This window comes from Pistacia vera, unplaced genomic scaffold (genome assembly GCF_008641045.1).
Source record: "Pistacia vera cultivar Batoury unplaced genomic scaffold, PisVer_v2 Contig100, whole genome shotgun sequence".
NCBI lineage: Eukaryota > Viridiplantae > Streptophyta > Magnoliopsida > Sapindales > Anacardiaceae > Pistacia > Pistacia vera.
Genome location: NW_022195028.1, coordinates 1,335,480 through 1,355,523, shown reverse-complemented (window position 1 = coordinate 1,355,523; position 20,044 = coordinate 1,335,480). Strand labels below are relative to the sequence as shown.

Below are 20,044 nucleotides of genomic sequence, written 5' to 3'. Positions count from 1 at the left end.
TTTAGATTTTTTTGTAATTTTCCTCTTGAGGTTTCATTATTTTATTCCCTCCCTCAAGTATAAGAAATAACTATTTACCCCCAACTGTTGGTATTCCATTAGGGTTTTGCTATTTAATTCAACAGATTCAATGTAAAATATGTTAGTTAATTAACAAAAACCAATATTACAGTGACAAGAAGAGGTAAATTGTTATTTTTGATAATGAAGGGAAAATTTTATTTAAGAAAACATCAAGGAAATTGTATGTTATTTATATGTTATTACTGTAATTGACACTTTAATTGATAAAAAAAAAACATATTTACCTTTTTAGTTTTATCCTTAGAGTAATACTAGTCTTACAAAGAGGTATACAAAGAAGCATACAAAGAGACAAATCCAGCCCTTAAAAGAAGGGAAAAAGAGAGAGAGATGAAGGCAATTATGAATTTTAAAGGTTGGATTTGTGTTTTTGTATGACTTTTTATATACCTCTTTGTAAGGCTAGTATTACTCTTATTGTTAATTACTTTCAATTTAATAACGTCACAACTTACCTTTCCGGTGTCAAGAAGAATTATATACTTATAATTTAATATCATTTATATTATTACCTTTTCCTAATTTAGAAAAGATCGAATATATATGCTTGTAACTTAATATCATTTAAAATTTTCCATCAACTGAGAAAACTATTTATTGCTGGTTTGGCCGCCGGCGCCATATGAAAGTATTTGTTTTCTTCCATCAGTCNCTGTTATTCAGAAAGTAACTAACTTACTAAACTAACTAACTCTAACAACCTTCCAACTAATTATGCCAGCTTTGCCATTTCACAATATTGAGCTGACTAAACTGCCATGCATTTATTCCGACCAACTTGTCCTTCAGCATTTATATACTTAGGGTTAGGGTAAAAATCGATTTTAAAAACCGGTTTGGGAAAACTCTCAAACTGAAAACCGAACCGGTTTATGGATTTCCAATTTTCATAAACCGAACTGGTTTGCAAGAAAAAAAAAGATTTTCGGTTTGGTTTCGATTCGGTTTTCAGTTTAGATCGGTTTTCGGATAATTTCTCCTACCCCTACCTATAATTAATGTGGTATTGATAAATAATCAATTTTCGTATTCCTTCCCGCTGCCTTCATAGTTCATATTGTTCTTCTTTCAACCATTTGAAAATAAGTTACAAATGGTGCTCCCCTTATGAGCATAATAACTCATCTCATCAAATCAAATTAAAACTGTAAGACAAAGATTTATCAATTCTACTTGAAGTTTAATTTTCTTTAATGATTCAATTACTTGTAAAAAAGAAATATGTAAACGCTTATCTTCTATGCTTTTAATATGCATAGCTTTGAAAACTTAAAATAACAATGTTACAAATAATTTGATTGAACTTCTAGTAATAAATTTATTTATCAAATGAAATATACATCAAGGGAATTCATACACATTAAAGAACATCCAAACAGATTTCCCAGCTTGATCATTATAAATTTGTGAATTATTGCACTAGATTCCACCTCTTTACTAACATTTGAGATGTTACATAATATGGTATATTCAGAGATAAAATAAACAAAATAGTTACAATAAAAATAATAAAACATAAGGATAGTAAAATAGCAAAAATGAGACTGAATTTAAGCCTTGAGTGTAAGACCTGCCTTGAGCTTCTGGATAGTTGTAACATCAATTTTGAATGCCCTAGTAATAATTTTATCATCAATGCCAATTGTAAACACATTGAGAGGAACTGAAATTCCAAAGGCAGAAACAGCGACAGAAGGTTGTTTTGGATCATCCTTAGACTGATAATGCACCAATCCCTTTGAAAACACAAACATGTCTCCAGCTATGAGAGTTTCTTTATAAATTTTGTGATTGGTGTCAATAAATCCAACATTCAACCACCCATTTAATACCAAGAGTAGCTCAGCTGAACGCAGATGTGTGTGAGGTGGGTTGATAGCTCCCGCTGGAAATTGTAAAAAAGCATGAGAAACACTTTGACCGTTTAGGGCTGGAAAGTTTGCCTGGCTAGCTTTTGTCACTGTAAAGGTTTATGTGTAGTTTGTTGACCAAAGATTCATAGTGCTAACTGCAAGTTCTCAAAATGTGAGGACCTGACTGCAAGTTTCACAAACGATGTCGTTTTACTTTTCATGTAAAAGTCTTCTTCCCAAACGATTATTCAGTGTTTGTTAGCTGCTGCAGCTTTACTCTTTTTCACTCTTACTTCGCTTGTTTCATTCAAGTATAAAAGCAGCCAATGTATTGTAACAAGTTAGTTAATCAAATACAAAGAATCATTCAGCTAGAATCAAGTTTTATCTTTCTTTTCTTTCAATTTCACATGGTATCAGAGCCCTAGACTCACGTTAATGGCTGATTTTTCTGGTATTAATCTCTATACAAATAACATGAATAAGCTCCAAAATTCCACTGATTCACATTCCTCAATCTTTTCTTCAAGCTTACAAGTGATTAATCCAAAGTTGACGCGAGGCAACTATCGATTTTGGCGGTTGCAAGCTCTCTCTACTGTTTGAGCTCATGAGCTGGAAGAACACCTCATAGGTTTAAGTCCATGTCCTCAACCTCTAATTTCATCAGAGAGTGAGAATTCCCCTGAAATAGAAAGTGCTATGTCTAAAAATAACCTAACCAAAAGCAAAGTTAATCCGGTGTATATTGCTTGGAAACGAACTAACAAGTTTCTAGTCACTTGGTTACTTGCTTCAATCTCTGAATGCATGTTCAGTTGTATATCAAAATGTCAGCTCTCGTTTGAGATTTGGTTTGCTCTTGAGTGAGAATTCCTAAATGATTCTAAAGCCAGAGCTCTACATTTGAAAAACTTATTACAAACTACACAAAAAGGCAACTTGAGCATTAGTGAGTATGTTAAGAAGATGAAAAATATAGCAGAAAGTTTTTCTGCTAGTGGTCCAGTTATCACTGATGAAGAAGTACTTTAGTATGTGTTAGACAGTTTGGGACCTGAATTTGATGCAACGGTGGTTAACTTGACCTCATGGCTAGAATCCAAGTTTGACATAGTGACACTTCAAGAAGCACAATTCTTGTTACAGAAGTATGACCTGAGGTTAGAAAAGTTCAATTCTGTTGATTTTTCAACCAGTTCTGTCCATGTTGCTACTATGAGTAATACTGGTCTTAAGCCATCCCTTATTAACATCAATAATCCTTCAAATGATCCTATAAATACTTCAAGTTCTTCATTCAATTTCCTCCATCTCTAAACACTTTATCCAATCCATCTTTTGCACAACACTATCCTTTACCTGCTCTAGTTCCTTCTGTCCATTATGGCCAATTTTTTCACTCAGCACCTTCTAATCCTTATGGTGCTTCACCCATTCCCTATCAACCTACTGCATTTATAAATTCTGGATGAGGAAGAGGTAGAGGAAACGGTAGGGGCAGGCCAATTTGTCAACTAGGCATTAAAATTGGACACACTACTGTGCAGTGTTATCATCGGTACAATTCCAATTACAATGGTGCCCCTCCTCAGTACAACTCAAATAATCACTCCATAAGTGTTGTAAGTGGTGCATCTCCACAGTTCAGCTCTACTAATCACTCAATTGGGAATGGATCTTTCAATTCCAATGAGCAACATAATGGATCCTTTACCAATCCAAGCAATCAAACAAGCCAGATCTCTTCACAGCAACTTCCTTAGTCATTACAACCTGGATTGGTCTCATTTAATGCAGCACAATCACATGGCAACTGTAGTGGTCTTAATCACCAGTAACATCATTTTGCTTCACAACCACAAAACTTCACAGTTCCAAGCCAGCAGATTACAACACTAACTCAAGCCTATTTTGCCTCTCATCAACCTTCAACCTTCACCATTTAACTCACAACCTTTATCCTATATACTATTGCATCAATTGCCTCCACAACTTCTCAAGATCCTGCCTGGTATATGGACTCCAAGGCTACGGATCATGTCACTTCTGACCTCAATCAGTTGACTATTAGCAGAAACTATGGTAAAGCTGATCAGCTACAAGTAGGCAGTGGTGAGTTTCTTGATATCTCACACATTGGTTTTACTTCCTTACCTAGCTCTTTACAATCTAAATATTTACACTTAAAAAACGTTTTGTGTGTACCTAGAATCACTAAAAATCTCCTTAGTATATCTAAGTTCACTAAGGATAATAATGTTGTTGTAGAATTTAACTCTGATTGTTGCATTGTTAAGGACAAACTTTCTAGGGCAGTGTTACTGCAGGGAGAACTTAATGCTGGACTCTATCAGTTGAGACTTCCCTCTGTCAGTCCTCTACCTTCCTTCGATCACTCTACTGCACCTCTTAAATGTCAGAGCTTTGTCTCATCAATTGAACCTACCAAAGTTACTCCTACTGAACCTGAGTTTGCTGTTAAGAATAAGTATGCTGTTGTTGATAATGAGTATGTAGGAAGCTGTGTTAAAACTTCAAGTCTTGTTGCTTGCAATAATCCTGTGTCTGGCCTTAAGAACAAATCCACATACTGTTTTAAAGATAGCAATACCAAAAATAGCAGTAATAAAATGGCTAGTAAATCTGTTTTGAACAATTGTAATTCTGCTGTTGTTGATAATGATTCTGATATACTTGATGCATCTTGTTCTGCTATTGTTGGTAATGTTTCTGATATACCTGATGCATCTTGTTTTGCTATTGTTGGTAATGATTCTCATATACCTGAAGCATCAACATATTGTTCTCATGTGCCTGGTGTTGCTAAAGCTAATTGTTTTACTATGTTTGATAGTAATTCTGATATGTTTGATGCATCAGCATGTACTGTCAATATTCCCTTACATATTATCTTTGATTATGGTTCTCATGTGTCTAACATTGCAACTTCATTAAATACAAATCATGTTGAAATATACAGAAATCATTTGTCTGATGTAGATGCATCTATTTCTACTACTCCCAACTTTAAGTCCAGCATCACTGATTGCCCATCCTTAGCATTACAAGCTGTTAGTGATAATCCGTGGATTATACTATTTTTATTAGACTTTTTAGTCGGATTTTAGATACTTCTTAGTTCATTTATGCCTGAATTGCTACTTAATTCTTTACATTTTGTGTTTCAGGTTAAAATGGACATTTTGAGCGAATAAAGACATAATTGGAAAGTCTGGACTCAGAAGTTGGGAGAGTCTGAAGCAGAGTAAAGCATTATGAAGCTTGTTCCCAAGGGAGAGCACCGAAGAGCGAAGATTCAAGCAAAGAAGCAAGCGGAGGGCAATTATGTAATTTCAGAATTCTTCATGAAGCTTCGCCGCGACGAAATAAGTCAGTCATGCACCAGATTTAGCTTGTTTTGTCACCGCGGCGAGATTCCTTCTTCGCCGCGGCGAAGTCTGCATTTTCCAGTTTTTGTAAAACACACAGTTTCGTTTTTAGGCTAAGTTTTAGGATTTTAGGGAGGTATAAAAGAAATACTTAGTCTTTTTGTTAAGGGGGGTTCGTTTTTAGATAGACAACAGTTTTTACATATTCTTAAATTGAATTTGAGTGATTTTTGGATTAAACAAAGTGTGAAAATTCGAGGGAAACTAGTGGATTCGTCAATTGGGGAGATTCTTTTCCTTTTCTCTTGTTTCCATGATGTTGAACTTGGAATATTTCGTTTCTTTTAATTGTATTATTGATTTAGACATGAACTAACCTACTTTAGGTTAGGGTTTGGATTGTAGTTTGGAATTTCATGGGTTAATTGATTGAAGAATTTTATTTTCATATGAACTTGATTCATTGTGTGAATACTCTGAATTTACTATTTATATGTGATGAACATGATGAGATTGAGAAATGAATCATGTTAGGCTTCTGGGTATTCACCATTGTAGTATTGGATGCTAGAGATAGATTCAGAACCAATGAAATCAATCTAGGATTCTTGTGCTTATGAGCTCAGTTTTATTAACTTTCAATTTGTGGGTACGGAAGGTTAATAGGGAAGAGTAGGAAAACATAGCCTGAGAAGGTATGTTGGACACTTTAGAGAGTTCGATTTACAATCAAGCTTGTAAATATGAATTTTTTAATTCTTTAGGTTTAACCCATAGAGTCCGAATGAAGTCAAAACCCTATCCGTTTGTTTGAATTGATTTTATCCATTCTTTTAAATCTGGCTTTCATAGTTTACTTTTAGTTTGTAAATTTTGTTTTAGTTATAGTTTAAATTGCTCCCTTTAATCCAAAAGAATTCGATTGCTTCAACTTGAAAATGGTAGAAAATTTAGTGCGTAGCAACAATCCTCGTGGGAACGATACTCATCATCACTCTATTACTTGTGCGACTAGTATACTTGCTATATTTGCATTTTGTAGGAAACACGCATCAAGTTTTGGCGCCGTTGCCGAGGATTGAGTTTTAGTTAACATCGAGTTTTTCTATAGTTCACTAGATTGGAGTTTTAATTTTTGATTTCATCATTGTCTCTTTTACTCTTGTTTTTAATTTTCAGTTGGTTTGTGATCTCACTTTCTTTCGTTTTATTTTGTGCAATTTAACGAAGAGTGAGACGTCAGCTAGTGGTTCCTGTTGATCTTGAGATTGAGAGACCGCCAGACGACTTAACACAGAGAGAAGAGAAGAGAGGATATAGTGGTTGAATCAGAAGAAATAGCTGTGAAATGGCAGAACCAGAAAACAGGACACTAAGGGAATTCTCAGTTCCCACGGTTAATGGCAGTGGTTCAAGCATTACGAGACCAGCGGTCAAAGCCAACACATTTGAAATAAAGCCGGCAATCATCATGATCCAGCAGTCGGTAAGGTTTAATGGTGATTTGAAGGAAGATCCGAATCAGCATATTGCGAACTTCTTGGAATTTGTAACACCTTCAAGTCGAACGGAGTGTCAGATGACGCCATTAGGTTGAGGTTATTCCCATTCTCATTGGGGATAAAGCTAAGGGGTGTTAATGGCACTACCATCGGGAACTATCACAACATGGAATGATCTAGCACAGAAGTTCCTGACCAAGTTCTTTCCTCCAGCAAAATCAGCAAAACTTAGTAAAGATATCACATCATTTCTACAAGATGAATCCGAGTCATTGTATGAGGCTTGGGAGAGGTACAAGGAATTGATGAGGAAATGTCCACACCATGGGTTGCCAGTTTGGCTTCAAGTCCAAACATTCTACAATGGACTGATGGGTAACTTGCAAACCATGGTGGATGTATCATTTGGAGGAGCCTTGCAGAATAAGACACTAGAGGAGGCTTATGAGTTGCTTGAGGTTTTGGCAAGCAACAACTATCAAAGACCAAATGAGAGAGCAATATCAAGAAAATTTACGGGTCTTCATGAAGTTGATGCCTTCACAGCCATCTCAGCCCAACTCACAGCACTTTAGAAACAGTTGGGAAATATGCAGGTAAACTCTATTCAAGAACCTCAACTAACTTGTGATTTTTGTGCAGGAAACCAAGTGAGCAGCGAATGTCAAGTGGGGAGCACATTTGCTTCGTCATCTTCATCATCGGAGTAAGTGAACTACTTGGCAGGAAATCAGAGACAACCAAACAACCCGTACTCTAACACATACAATCCGGGGTGGAGAAATCATCCAAATCTGGCTTGGGGCAATCAGAACCAGCAAAATAATCAATGGAACCAAAGGACATTGCCAAATAACCAACCGGGGGTGAATAATCAACCGGGAGATCCAAGAGTGACAAAGTTGGAGGACATGTTTGGGAAATTCATGCAGGAGACCACGGGTTTTATGAATGAGACGAGGACGAATTTTAGAAATCAAGGGGTGTCCATTCGGAATCTTGAGGTACAGATGGGGCAATTGGCCGAGAAGTTAAATGAGAGACCACAGGGATCTCTACCAAGCAACACGGTGACCAACCCACGTGAGCAAGTAAATGCAATTTCGTTGAGAGGTGAGACAATTTTAGAAGAGGTGGAAAAATCAAGGAAAGATGAACAGAAGCAGGAAGAGGGGAAAAAGAAAAGGAAAGAGAAATTTCCATTCCCCGAGATACCACCAGAGTTGGCGCATCACACACCACCCGTGCCTTTTCCTCAAAGACTCAGAAAATAAAATCAGGATAAGCAGTTTATTAAATTTCTTAATGTTTTTAAGAAACTGCATATTAACATTCCTTTTGCAGATGCATTGCAACAGATGCCGAGCTACGCAAAATTTCTTAAGGAAATCTTATCAAACAAGAGGAAGTTAGAAGATGAAGAAATGGTGATGCTCACGGAGGAATGTAGTGCCATCTTACAAAAGAAGCTGTTCCCGAAACTCAAAGATCCAGGGAGTTTTACTATTCCTTGCACTATAGGAGATATCACATTTGATCGAGTTTTATGTGACCTAGGTGCTAGCATTAACCTTATGCCTTTTTTTGTTTTCAAGAAATTAGGAATTGGTGAAGTGAAGCCGACAACCATATGCTTGCAACTTGCAGATCGATCAATAAAGCATCCGAGGGGCATTGTAAAGGATGTGTTGATTAAGGTGGACAAGTTTATTTTTCCTGCGGATTTCTTTGTGTTGGATATGGAAGAAGACAAAGAGATTCCTCTTATCCTGGGACGACCATTTCTGGCTACCGGAAGAGCTTTAATCGACGTTCAAGAAGGGAAGTTAATCATGAGGATGCAAGATGAAGAAATAACATTTAAAGTCCTTGAATCAATGAGAGCTCCATCTAAACAAGAGTCATGTTTAAAAATCGATGTGGTGGACCAGGCAAAAATTGAAACCTTCCAACTGGACAATCCTAAGGCAGAAATTAAGAGCTGCATTGTCAAACTGAATCAGTTCGAGAATGAGGACCATAACGGAAAGGGTTGCACAAAATTCCGAGATAAGCCATAGTCGAGATTGTGTTTTCACAAGGAACGAATCTCTCAGCTCAAATAGGGTGAGGGAAAGTCAAGAAAACGGAAAGCAGTCAATGAGAAGAGTCGAACCACCAAAGTAATGACTAAGGGATGGAAATGGGTGGTGAAACTCTCAACGAGGACCCTGTGTGAAAAAGATCATCATCAAAAGAAGCTCGAGCACAAGGGAAAATTTCGGGAGGTGATGTACTTGGATAATCCGGACTAACGTGAAAAACCGAGAGAGTCGAGCTTATCGACTATAAACAAGCGCTTCTTAGGAGGCAACCCAAGTGTTTTAATTTTTTTTTTTTTCTATTTTCATTTCATTGTGTTTGAATGTGTTTGATTTTCTTATGAGTTTGAATGATTTTTAATTTGTGTATTTTTGGGTGTTTCAGGTGAAGTTTTCAGCTAATGCAAGGAAAGAAAATGCTCAAGACTTCGCCGGGGCGAAGAAGTATTCTTCGTCGCGGCGAAGCACATTGTGTGAAAATGAGTTTTGAAAAGTCCCAGAATTCGCCGCGGCGAAGATTGTTCTTCGCCGGGGCAAAGCAACCTGAAAAATATGTTGCAGCTACTGTAAGTTTTCGTCCCGACTAAGCAGGTTGGACAAAATTTCTCTAAGGCAAGTTCACCGCGTCGAATAGTTTTCCTCGCCAAGGTGAGTAGCCACTGTAAGTTTTTGCCCCGTCGAAGAATTTGTCTTCGCTGCGGCGAAACCTGGGTTTAAATTTAGGGTTTTCGAACGAAGAACTTCACCGCGGCGACAATTGTTTTTTATAAATACCCACTTTCTTCCTTCATTCTTCACGCGACTTTTCAAATCCATTTGAGAGAAAATTTTTCCAATTTCAATCCTTTGCCTTCCAAGTGTTTTCCCAACCAAAGTTCTCACTCCTTAACCCTCCTAAACACCAAAATAACTCATTTCAACAACAATTTTTGCGAAAATTTCACGAAATTCTTAGATTCAAGAAATTTGGGGCTTTCCAATTTGGGCTAATTCTGGGTAAATTGGTGGCGAATAATCCTTCGTATTGGTAAGATCTCAAGTTCTCTAAGCTTTTTATCGCACAATTTCGAGTTTTGATTTGTAGATCTGAAAAAGTTGATTGTTGGTTGAATTGTGAATTTTTGGGTGCTTGTGAGTTCAATTTTGTTTGAGGAAGGGTTGATTGTGCATGTTGTGATATTGAGGAGTGTGGGTTTTGAGTTTTGGAGTGTTTTGTTGAATTTGGAGAAATCGTAGTTGGGGGTCTAAGTGCGAATTTTTGGAAGTGTTGTAAATTTTTGCAGGATTGGATTATTTGTCATAGGCCACCTAGGTTTGAATTTGTGGGGTTGCATTGTTGAGTTAAAGTATAGTTTTTGGAAACATGCTGCTCAAAGTTAAGGTTCTATCCAAGGGCAAGGGAAAAGGAAAGAAAGTGGACAACCGCTTCGTGAGTGAAGAGGCCTGGAAACGATATCAAGGGGTTATCCAAAGAAAAGATAAGGGCTTTATTCCTAAGTGCGGATTGACCGCGAGTCAGGCTTTGGACTGGAGTCGAGGGAGACAGTGGGAACTGTTTATGAGTGATCCTACACAACCGGCTGTAGAGCCGCTAGTAAGGGAGTTTTATGCCAACCTCCCGGATTGTGAGGAGGGTACTGCATTTGTAAGAGGGGTTGATGTGCCGTTTACAGAAGACGTGATCAATGAGTTTTATACCCTGCCTAGGATTGATCAGGATGAGTACGCAAGGTTTAGGACGTCACAGTTTCAGGATAGTATCATTCTTCCAGTCATTGCAAAACCAGATGCAACTTGGGCAGTGTCGAAGAAACAAAAGAAGATCATTAAGGGAACTTATTTGACACCGATGGCTTGACTGTGGCAGTATTTTGTTAGTGCAAGGTTGCTGCCGAAAACGCACTATAGCACAGTAACTTACGAGAAGGCATTATTGCTTTATTCTATTGCCACAGGAAAAAGTATAAATGTGGGACGAATTATCTTGAACAACATTCATCATGCCGCCAAACCAAGGCGATCAAGTTACTCTTTCCCACATCTCATTACAGCCTTGTGCATTAAAGCTGGAGCCGAGGTGTATGATGATGAGCAACATATTCATGCTGCCCCAATCCTAGATTCAGATTATTTTTAAAAGCATCTTGAACATCCAGAAGCTGAGCAACCAAGAGCAGGAACAAAATGGCAGAGAACCACACACAGCCCTGTCACATCCTCCAGACACAGAAGGAGATGATACAACAGATGATGGGTATGATGAAACGTATGGCAAAATGTCAGGATTGGTTGGCTGATCAGACCGAGATGATGTATGATATGCAAAAGAGTAGCTTCAACAAGCTCAACGTTGACACTACAGAATTCCAATGGGCTGACTGGGATTCAGATGAGTGGATGGACTCCGAGTCATAAGAGGACGACGACGAGGAAGACGAGGAGGGCGAAGAATGAGCATCGGAGCACCTGTTTTTGTTTTTCTTTATTTTTACTTGTTTTTAGTTGATTTTTTTTTTTCATTTCAAACAGTAAACTCAGTTTATATTTTTGTTTTGGATTGTGGTAGTTGTTTTAGTTATTTCATTTTCTTTTAATTTGTAGTTGTTGCAAGGACGAGATTAGGTTGTAATAATTTCAATTTCGTGAGTGAATTATTCTAACGCAATGGACACCACAGTTTCAATTGTTTTGACAGATGTTGGGAGATGAAAAAGTCACAGATCGGGTGTGCACTATGGAGCAAAACTTCACGGATTAATCAGGGAACTATCTCGTACCTTTGTTATTTTTGTTTTTCTATTCCTAATTTATGCGTAATGGGACATTGGGGACAATGTCATCGTTTGTTTGGGGGTAGGAAAATTAGAAAATTTTTGATTTTGTTTATTTTACTTTGGTTTGATTGTTTTTGCCGATGATGAATTGTATAAATCAATGATGAGAATTGGATTGTTGCGATTTTATTGTTGAGAAATGTTAAGCATTGCTTCAAGTTTAGGTTTATTGACTGAATTTTGATTGAGGTTTGTTGAGTGGTTCAACCATCATTTTCACTTTTTCAGCATGCTTAGATTCATTTTATGTACTTAGGTAAAGTTTTGATAATGTTGGTGGACTGTAGAACCTAGTAGAGAAGTGCTTGAGGCGAAATTCTAGGATTAGACATTGTTGAGGAAATGATTTAGGCATTTTTCGGAACGTTTGAGCCTTTCTAGCCGACCCATGAATGAAATTGTCCCTAGCCACCCATTTGAGCCTTTTGAATTATTATTGCTTTATTTTTCTTGGCAAACCAAAAATTTCCCGATCCTTATACCCTAAACACTTTGTCGTACCCTTAGGAGAATTTGGTCTTAATGCAAACACAAAGAACGGGAAGCGTTGTATGAATAAACTAAAAGAATAGTTTAGGGGTTGTGAGAAGGGCAATAAAAACAAAAGAGATAGTTCACCTCAATTCAATTGATTTGTTTTTCTTTTCATATAAAAAAAAAAAAGAAAAAAAAAAATTTGGTTCAATTCAAAATCAGAAATAAGAAAGATACAAGTTTGAGGGTTGTAATTTGGTGGACACGTTGATTGGTGGTTGAGAAGAAGTGGAGATTGATGTGACTCTTAGTGTTTGCATGAGGAAAACCGAGTTCTCTTACTTTGTTATTCCTGTTTTTTTTAGAACCCACTACCCGAGCCTAGCGTTACAAGCTTATAAAGACCTTTTGATTCTTATCTATGTCTAGTCCACATTAGTGGAGAGTGGTTCGATATTTAGGCTTATGGAGTCTGCCACCATTTGATAAACTTTGCATTCTACATAAAATAACCCAGGAAGTTGGAATGTGGATTGAAGTGGGGATCACCTACTCGGTGGACCGATAGAGGAAGACAGTCGATGTAGCTTATAACTTCTTGGAGTGTTGAACATTTTCTGATAATAATTTTTCAACAACCTTTGAGACTTGTGTAAATTCTAGGCAATTCGTATGTTGAGTTTGAGTCTTGTTGTGTTTGTTCATTTTTCAGTTTTGTTGTGTTTGTGTTTCGTGTTTTGTTTGTTTGTTGTTTTTGTTTCTGTGAGTTTTGTACCTTATGCTCGGGGACGAGCATATCTTTAGTTTGGGGGTATTATTAGCAACAAAGAAACTACTTCCTCAATTTGGCACAATCGTCTAGGTCATCCACACTCAATAGTTTTTAATAAAATCATGCGTCAAGTGCACTCAAATTCATCACAAACCATTCCAGTTCTATCCTTTTGTGATGCCTGCCAACTTGGTAAAATACATAGAAACCATTTTCCTATCTCTAATTCTAGAGCCATTAAACCATTAGAATTGATTCATAGTGATATATGGGGTCTTACTCCAATTGCATCTTTAGAAGGGTTCAAATACTATATCCATTTCCTAGATGATTATAGTCGATTTACATGGTTATTTCCCTTAAGAACCAAGGCTGAAGTGCAATATGTCTTTATCAAATTTCATCACTTAGCCGAGAGGCAATTTCAACATAAAATACATTGTTTACAATTTGATCAAGGGGGTGAGTATAGAGGTTTAGTGCCTTACTTAACAAAATCAGGAATCCAGTTTAGGTATTCGTGTGCTCATGTGCATCAACAAAATGGACGTAGTGAAAGGAAGCATAGACACTTAGTAGAGACAGGTTTAACCTTGCTAGCACATGCATCCATGCCTATGCATCTCTAGTGGTTTGCGTTTGACACTGCTGCTTTTCTAATAAATAGAATGCCTATTGCTGTTTTGGATTTTATTTCACCATATCAGGTGTTGTTTGGTAGACCACCCCTGTACAATTCTTTAAAGGTTTTTGGGTCAGCATGTTTCCCTTATTTGAGAGATTATAATGAACATAAACTTAGCTTTCACTCTTCAAAGTGTGTGTTTGTAGGATACAGCCTAATTCACAAAGGTTATAAGTGTCGAAGGAAAAATATACATTACTCCTAATGTTAAATTTCATGAAATAGAGTTTCCTTTTAAATATGGTTTTGGTCAGCCTAATACTTCAGCTCCTAGAGAATCATATTTCAATGAGTCACACACTAACTTTCCCTATTCTAAAGTTCAACCACCAGTTGTGTCCAACAAAAAAGTCTCTCTAGCATAACTGAGCTCTCAAGTTAGTCCTCCTTCAACAATTGGAGTATCAAATTCTATCTCACCATTACCATCCTATAAGTCTGCCCTTGCTCCTGAAAACATATCCAATTCACCTACTGATTCCTCTTCAAATCCTTTAAACTCAGTACCTGGTTCATCAAATCCAATATCCAATCCTCAAAATCCCTCATCTGAACTAATACCTCCTCCTTATAAGAAACCTGATTCCAAATCCTCAAACCATACACTTGAAATAGATCTGACCTCTTATCCACCTCTTAATCCTCTTGTTACTTCTCAATCATCCTCTGCTCAAGATCTTACTCACTGCCCACTTGTAGTTGACTTGGCACCCTCACAATTTCTCACTACATTAACTGATCAACCTCCAAATATTAACACACATCCCATGTTAGCAAGGTCCAAAACCAACTCTTCAGTTACCCTTAACCATTCAGGAAAAACTGCACTTATTTTATCTGGCGACACACCTGTCCTCCTTGAACCCTGTTATGTGAAAGAGGCATTAGCTACTATTGAGTGGAAAGAAGCTATGCAAGTGGAATTTGATGCCCTAATGAAAAGCAACACCTGGATTTTGGTACCAAGAACCAATGACATGCATGTAGTTGGGAATAAATGGGTGTTTGAAACCAAGTTTCATGTTTATGGTTCTTTGAAAAAATACAAAGCTAGATTGGTTGCTAAAGGGTTTCAACAAACACTTAGGTTGGACTACTTTGACACATTTAGTCCTGTAGTTAAACCTTCCACCATTAGGATCATTCTCACCCTTGTTGTAACTAATGGTTGGGACATCCAACAAGTGGATGTGAATAATGCATTTCTTGATGGAACTTTGAATGAGGTTGTCTACATGCAGCAACCTGATGGATTTGAAAACTCAGTTGTTCCCTCTTATGTTTGCAAATTAAACAAAGCTCTTTATGGTCTAAAACAGGCCCCTAGAGCCTAGTTTGACAAGCTGAAGTTTGCACTTATTGCCAAAGGATTTCAGAATTCTATTTCTGATTCTAGTTTGTTTATTTGCAAAAATTCTTATCATGTTACATATATTCTTATATATGTGGATGACATTTTGATTACTGGATCCAACTCTTCATCCATACACCAGCTTGTTCAAGAATTGAATGATCAATTTGCTTTAAAGACACTTGGTTCTATCAAATACTTCTTGGGGTTAGAAGCTACAAGAACACCTACTGGTATTCACTTAAAACAGACTAAGTATATTGTTGATTTACTTGTCAAGACACAAATGCTGGATTCTCATGCATGTTCTACCCCAATGGTTGTTGGTATAAAACTCTACTCTACAGATAGCCCTTTGTTCAAAGACCCTAGTCTTTATAGGAGCACCATAGGAGCTCTTCAATACCTTACCCTTACTAGACCCGATATAAGCTTTGTAGTAAACAAACTAAGTCAATACCTTCAAGCTCCTACTGAGCTCCAATGGCAAGCTTGCAAAAGGGTTTTAAGGTATATAAAAGGCACTCAATACTATGGACTACAGTTTAGGCCAACAGTATCTCTTAGCATTGAATGTTATGCTGATGCGGATTGGGGTAGTAGTTTGGATGATTGAAGGTCTACAAGTGGGTATTGTGTGTTCTTTGGTCCTAATCTAATTCAATGGAGCTCAAGAAAACAGAAGGTAGTTGCTCTTTCATCAACGAAGCTGAATATAGGGCATTAGCTAACACAGCCACTGAAATTGCATGGCTGTAGAGCATGTTTTCAGAATTAGGATTGAACCTGAAAACTCCTCCTGTTATTTGGTGTGATAATGCGAGTGCGTGTGCTCTTGCCGCAAATCCTATTTTCCATGCACGGACCAAACACATTGAAATTGATGTTCACTACATCAGGGATCAAGTTCTTGCAAAGAAGATTGCAGTTCAATATGTAGCATCTCAGCTACAAATAGCAGATGTGCTAACCAAGGCTCTATCAACAACTCAATTTCAAGAACTGAGACAGAAATTGAATGTTCTTGCCATGCCTTTTGGTGATTTAGAAATGACTGCAAAGGTTAAGCATTAGCAAATCTGTTAACACCACAGCTGAATAGCAGATTAGTAGTCATGATTCGAAGCTGAACAATAGATCAGTTGTTATGTTTGGTCAGAATCAATGCAGTTGAACAGCAGATCAATAGTTATGTTAACAGATCAGCAGTTTTGTTGATGTAGAAGTAATGCAGCAAATCAGTTGTTATGGTGTTGTTAATGCAGATTTTATGCAGTTTTGGTGATACAGAATTTTGTCAATGCAGAATCAATGCAGCAGATCACTAATTATGTCGGTAATGCAGACTTTGTTTTGGAGAATTTTTTTTTTGGAGAAGAGCAGTAAGAGGAGTCAATTTCTTTACTGATTGACAGTTGAATCAATTTAGTTTGTGGGGAAATGTTGAAGATATAATGGAGAAGAGAAGCAGCTTAAGAGCGGTAAGAGGAGTCAATTTCTTTACTGATAGAAAGTAAAATCAGTTTAGTTTGCGGGGAAATGTTAAAGATATAATGGAAAAGAGAAGCAGCTTAGCTTGAGGGGAAGTGTTCTGTTGACCAAAAATTCATGGTGCTAACTGCAAGTTCTCAAAATGTGAGGACCTGACGGTAAGTTTCAAAAACGATGTCGTTTTACTTTACATGTAAAAGTCTTTCTCCCAAAATATTATTCAGTGTTTGTTAGCTGCTGCAGCTTGACACTTTTTCACTCTTACTTCACTTGTTTCATCCAAGTATAAAAACAGCCAATGTATTGTAACAAGTTAGTTAATCAAATACAAAGAATCATTCAGCTAGAATCAAGTTTTATCTTTCTTTTCTTTCAATTTCACATAGTTAGAGTTAATTACATTGCGTAGACTGGTGAAAGTGTAGAAATTTCAATCAACAACATCGTTACCGCTATAGTTCGTTGGAACAACCAAGTCTGTGGTTATGTCTGGATCACCTGCGATGACTATTGCAAGTAAGAGGAAAAATTGAACTAATCTGATAAAATTTGAGGCCATGACGACGTAAAGAGTATCTAGCTAGAGAAAAATGAGAGAAGACTGTCAGAGAAGTTTTGTTTATTGATTTTGCGATTATATTGCATGCTAGAGCGTAAAATTTATAGTGGAGGAGTTAGAGTTTTGTTATTTATTTTCACCAATGTTGCAAATTGCACTGATGTGCGGCTGTGGTGCAACACGCAACAATAAAGGATAAAGAAGTTACTAACAGGCTGTGAAAACATATTACTTCAAGTATTATTAGTGCATTTTTACAACAGGCTCTACTATTACTAGTGGTGCAAACTGTTGAAGTGCAAATATATCACAAAAAAAGAATTAAAAATAAATTAATCAACTAAATATACATGAGATCACAAGAAAAGAAAAGATGAGGGTCAATTTGTAATGCATCACCTACGTCAATTTCTTTTAGGTAGTTGTAACGTCAAATTTCAAAGCCTTATCAACAGTGATATATCATTAAGACTGAAAAATATCTCAAAACATAAGAAAAAAATAATAATTTGTGACTCAAATTTTATACCATTGATTAATATCTGAGCACCGTTGAATTTGTGAACTGTGTCTGTCAATTTGGGATCACTACGGGAAAATCGAGTTTTTTAGAGATTTACGTTGCAATAATATTAAACTAAGTCATGATAACTGTACAACACAAAAAAAGTCACAAATCCGTCGATTTTAATTAAAAAAAGAAACATTGTAGCTTTAATCTATGAATGAAATTTATATTATAATGCTATGATTACAGGTCTGCATAATTTGCCTTAGACTTGTTTTAGGTTTGCCAACTGTTGATGCGATTTTCCGCACCAGTTAGAGCGTGGAAACGAAGAAACTCACAAACCTAGGACACTCGATTGATTCATGGGAGAATCGAGTAGGATGGGTGCGTGGTATCTGGGAACCAGCGTATGGGACCTGTTTCATGTGCATTGAATGACGATGGCAATTGTATGCCTCCCAGTGGATGGTAAGGGAGCTAGAGAGAAGTTCTGACATTTTTAAAGTGGTTCGGCCGAAAAGGGAGTAAGACCTATGTCCAGTGTTATGTTATTTGACTGTATGTGTTTGGGGATACAATAAGATGTGTTTTTCGATGATCGAAAAATGTATCTCGACCTACTGGATGGTCGGAGACTTTGGAACAAAGAGAGGCTTTGTAATTCCTCTCTCTTCTTCCCTTTTATTGTGTTGAAATCTAGTCTGTTCTTTTTCCCTTTTTTTCTTTTTCTCTTCTCCGCCCTCTTTCTTGGCCGTGACGATTTTTATATGGAGAGGGTATGTAAATGCTATGATGACTAGTATGTCAGCCACGATGTTGGTATCATGCAGCGATTGGAGGCTCACATGCTCCTACGCTGTAGCTCATGATGGTGTCCCATGTGCCAATAGGTGGCTGTGCAAGTCTCTTATTGGCTAAGGTGCATGGATAACACGTGTAGATTGTGTCCTGTCGCGTGTTGTTGGTCACTGCAAGCAGAGTATACGTGGTGAGATGATTTGTCTGCTTAGGGAAGATATTTTCGTTTGGTGAGTCCCATCCTTGTCACACGCTTTACTCGTGCCTGGGCTGGATGTTTGTGCTCTTTATTGAGCTTCTTTGCTCCTCAGGCTTGATTCTCGCTTAATGCTAGGGTGTGCCCTAGGCTTCTCGTTTTATTTCAAGTTGGGGATTTTTACTGCACAACATAAACCGTTAAGGATTCTAGTAAGATATAAGGTGTTAGAAGTAAGAATTCCATTAAAATAATTTTAGACATATTGTTTCACTTATTTAGTAATGGCAATTCTACTCCAAGATTTCTACTTTAAATGATTTGTTTACGATTCTTTTATAATTTATTGTTCTTGAAAAAGGCTATATAATTTCCATCAATTTCACTTACTATTCCTTAAATATTTGAAGAATAAATTTTTTATTAACTATTTATGCACTAGAGGTTATACTAATCGAGTCGCTACCCATGGCCATGAGAGACCATCTTTTATGTATTGATGAGTTCCTATTGACCAAGTAATTGCACTATAATTTATAAACTTTTCAATATATCTTGTTACAATTTAGTCTTTAGAAGCCCACGAAGTAATATATATGTTCACAAATCACAAATTATTACTTTTGTCCTTCAAAAATTATGACCAAGTTCCTTGCAGTTGATTATATTCTCAGCCTTTACCTTCTTATATAATCATCCAATCATTGCATAGAATTTTAACGCATTAGAGTTTTAAACCAATCAGTTTGTGTAGGTTAACAATTTTGAACATGCACGCTAATCATAAACGTTTTAATAAAAAGTTGGATCCTAACATTGGATCTTAATTAACATTGTTGAGGAGGTGTAAAAATTACATCAATTATAAATAAGTAAATCTCTCATCACATCAACCTATAGTTAATCTGGTATTGATAAATTGTCAATTATCATATTACTTCCTGAGGCCTTCGTACTTCATATTGTTCTTCTTTCAACCATATGAAAATAAGTTACAAACGGTGCTCCTCTTATGAGCATAATAACTCGTCTCATCAAATCAAATTAAAACTGTGAGGAAAAGATTTATGGATTCTACTTAAAGTTAAGTTTTCTTTAATTATTCTATTACTTGTAAAAAAGAAATATGTAAAAGCTTATCTTCTAGGCTTTAGATATACAAAACTTTGAAAACTTAAAATAACGATGTTATAAATAATTTGATTGAACTTCTTGTAATAAATTTATTTATCAAATGAAATGTACATCAATGGAATTCATACACATTAAAGGACATCCAAATTGATTTCCCAGCTTGATCATTATAAATTTGTGAATTATTGGACTAGATTCCACCTCTTTACCAACATTAGAGATGTTACTCAATATGGTATATTCAGAGATAACATAAACAAAATAATTACTATAAAAATAATAAAACATAAGGATAGTAAAATAGGAAAAATGAGATTGAATTTAAGC

General features: G+C 36.5%; 1 non-coding gene and 1 pseudogene across 1 annotated transcript; both read right to left on the bottom strand.

Annotated features, from left to right (window-relative positions):
- Nucleotides 1-1,634: 1,634 nt before the first annotated feature.
- On the bottom strand, nucleotides 1,635-17,078 carry LOC116128401 (annotated as a pseudogene).
- On the bottom strand, nucleotides 7,056-7,162 carry LOC116132136. The gene has a single exon (XR_004128378.1). It is a non-coding gene; the product is annotated as a small nucleolar RNA R71 (small nucleolar RNA).
- Nucleotides 17,079-20,044: the final 2,966 nt, after the last annotated feature.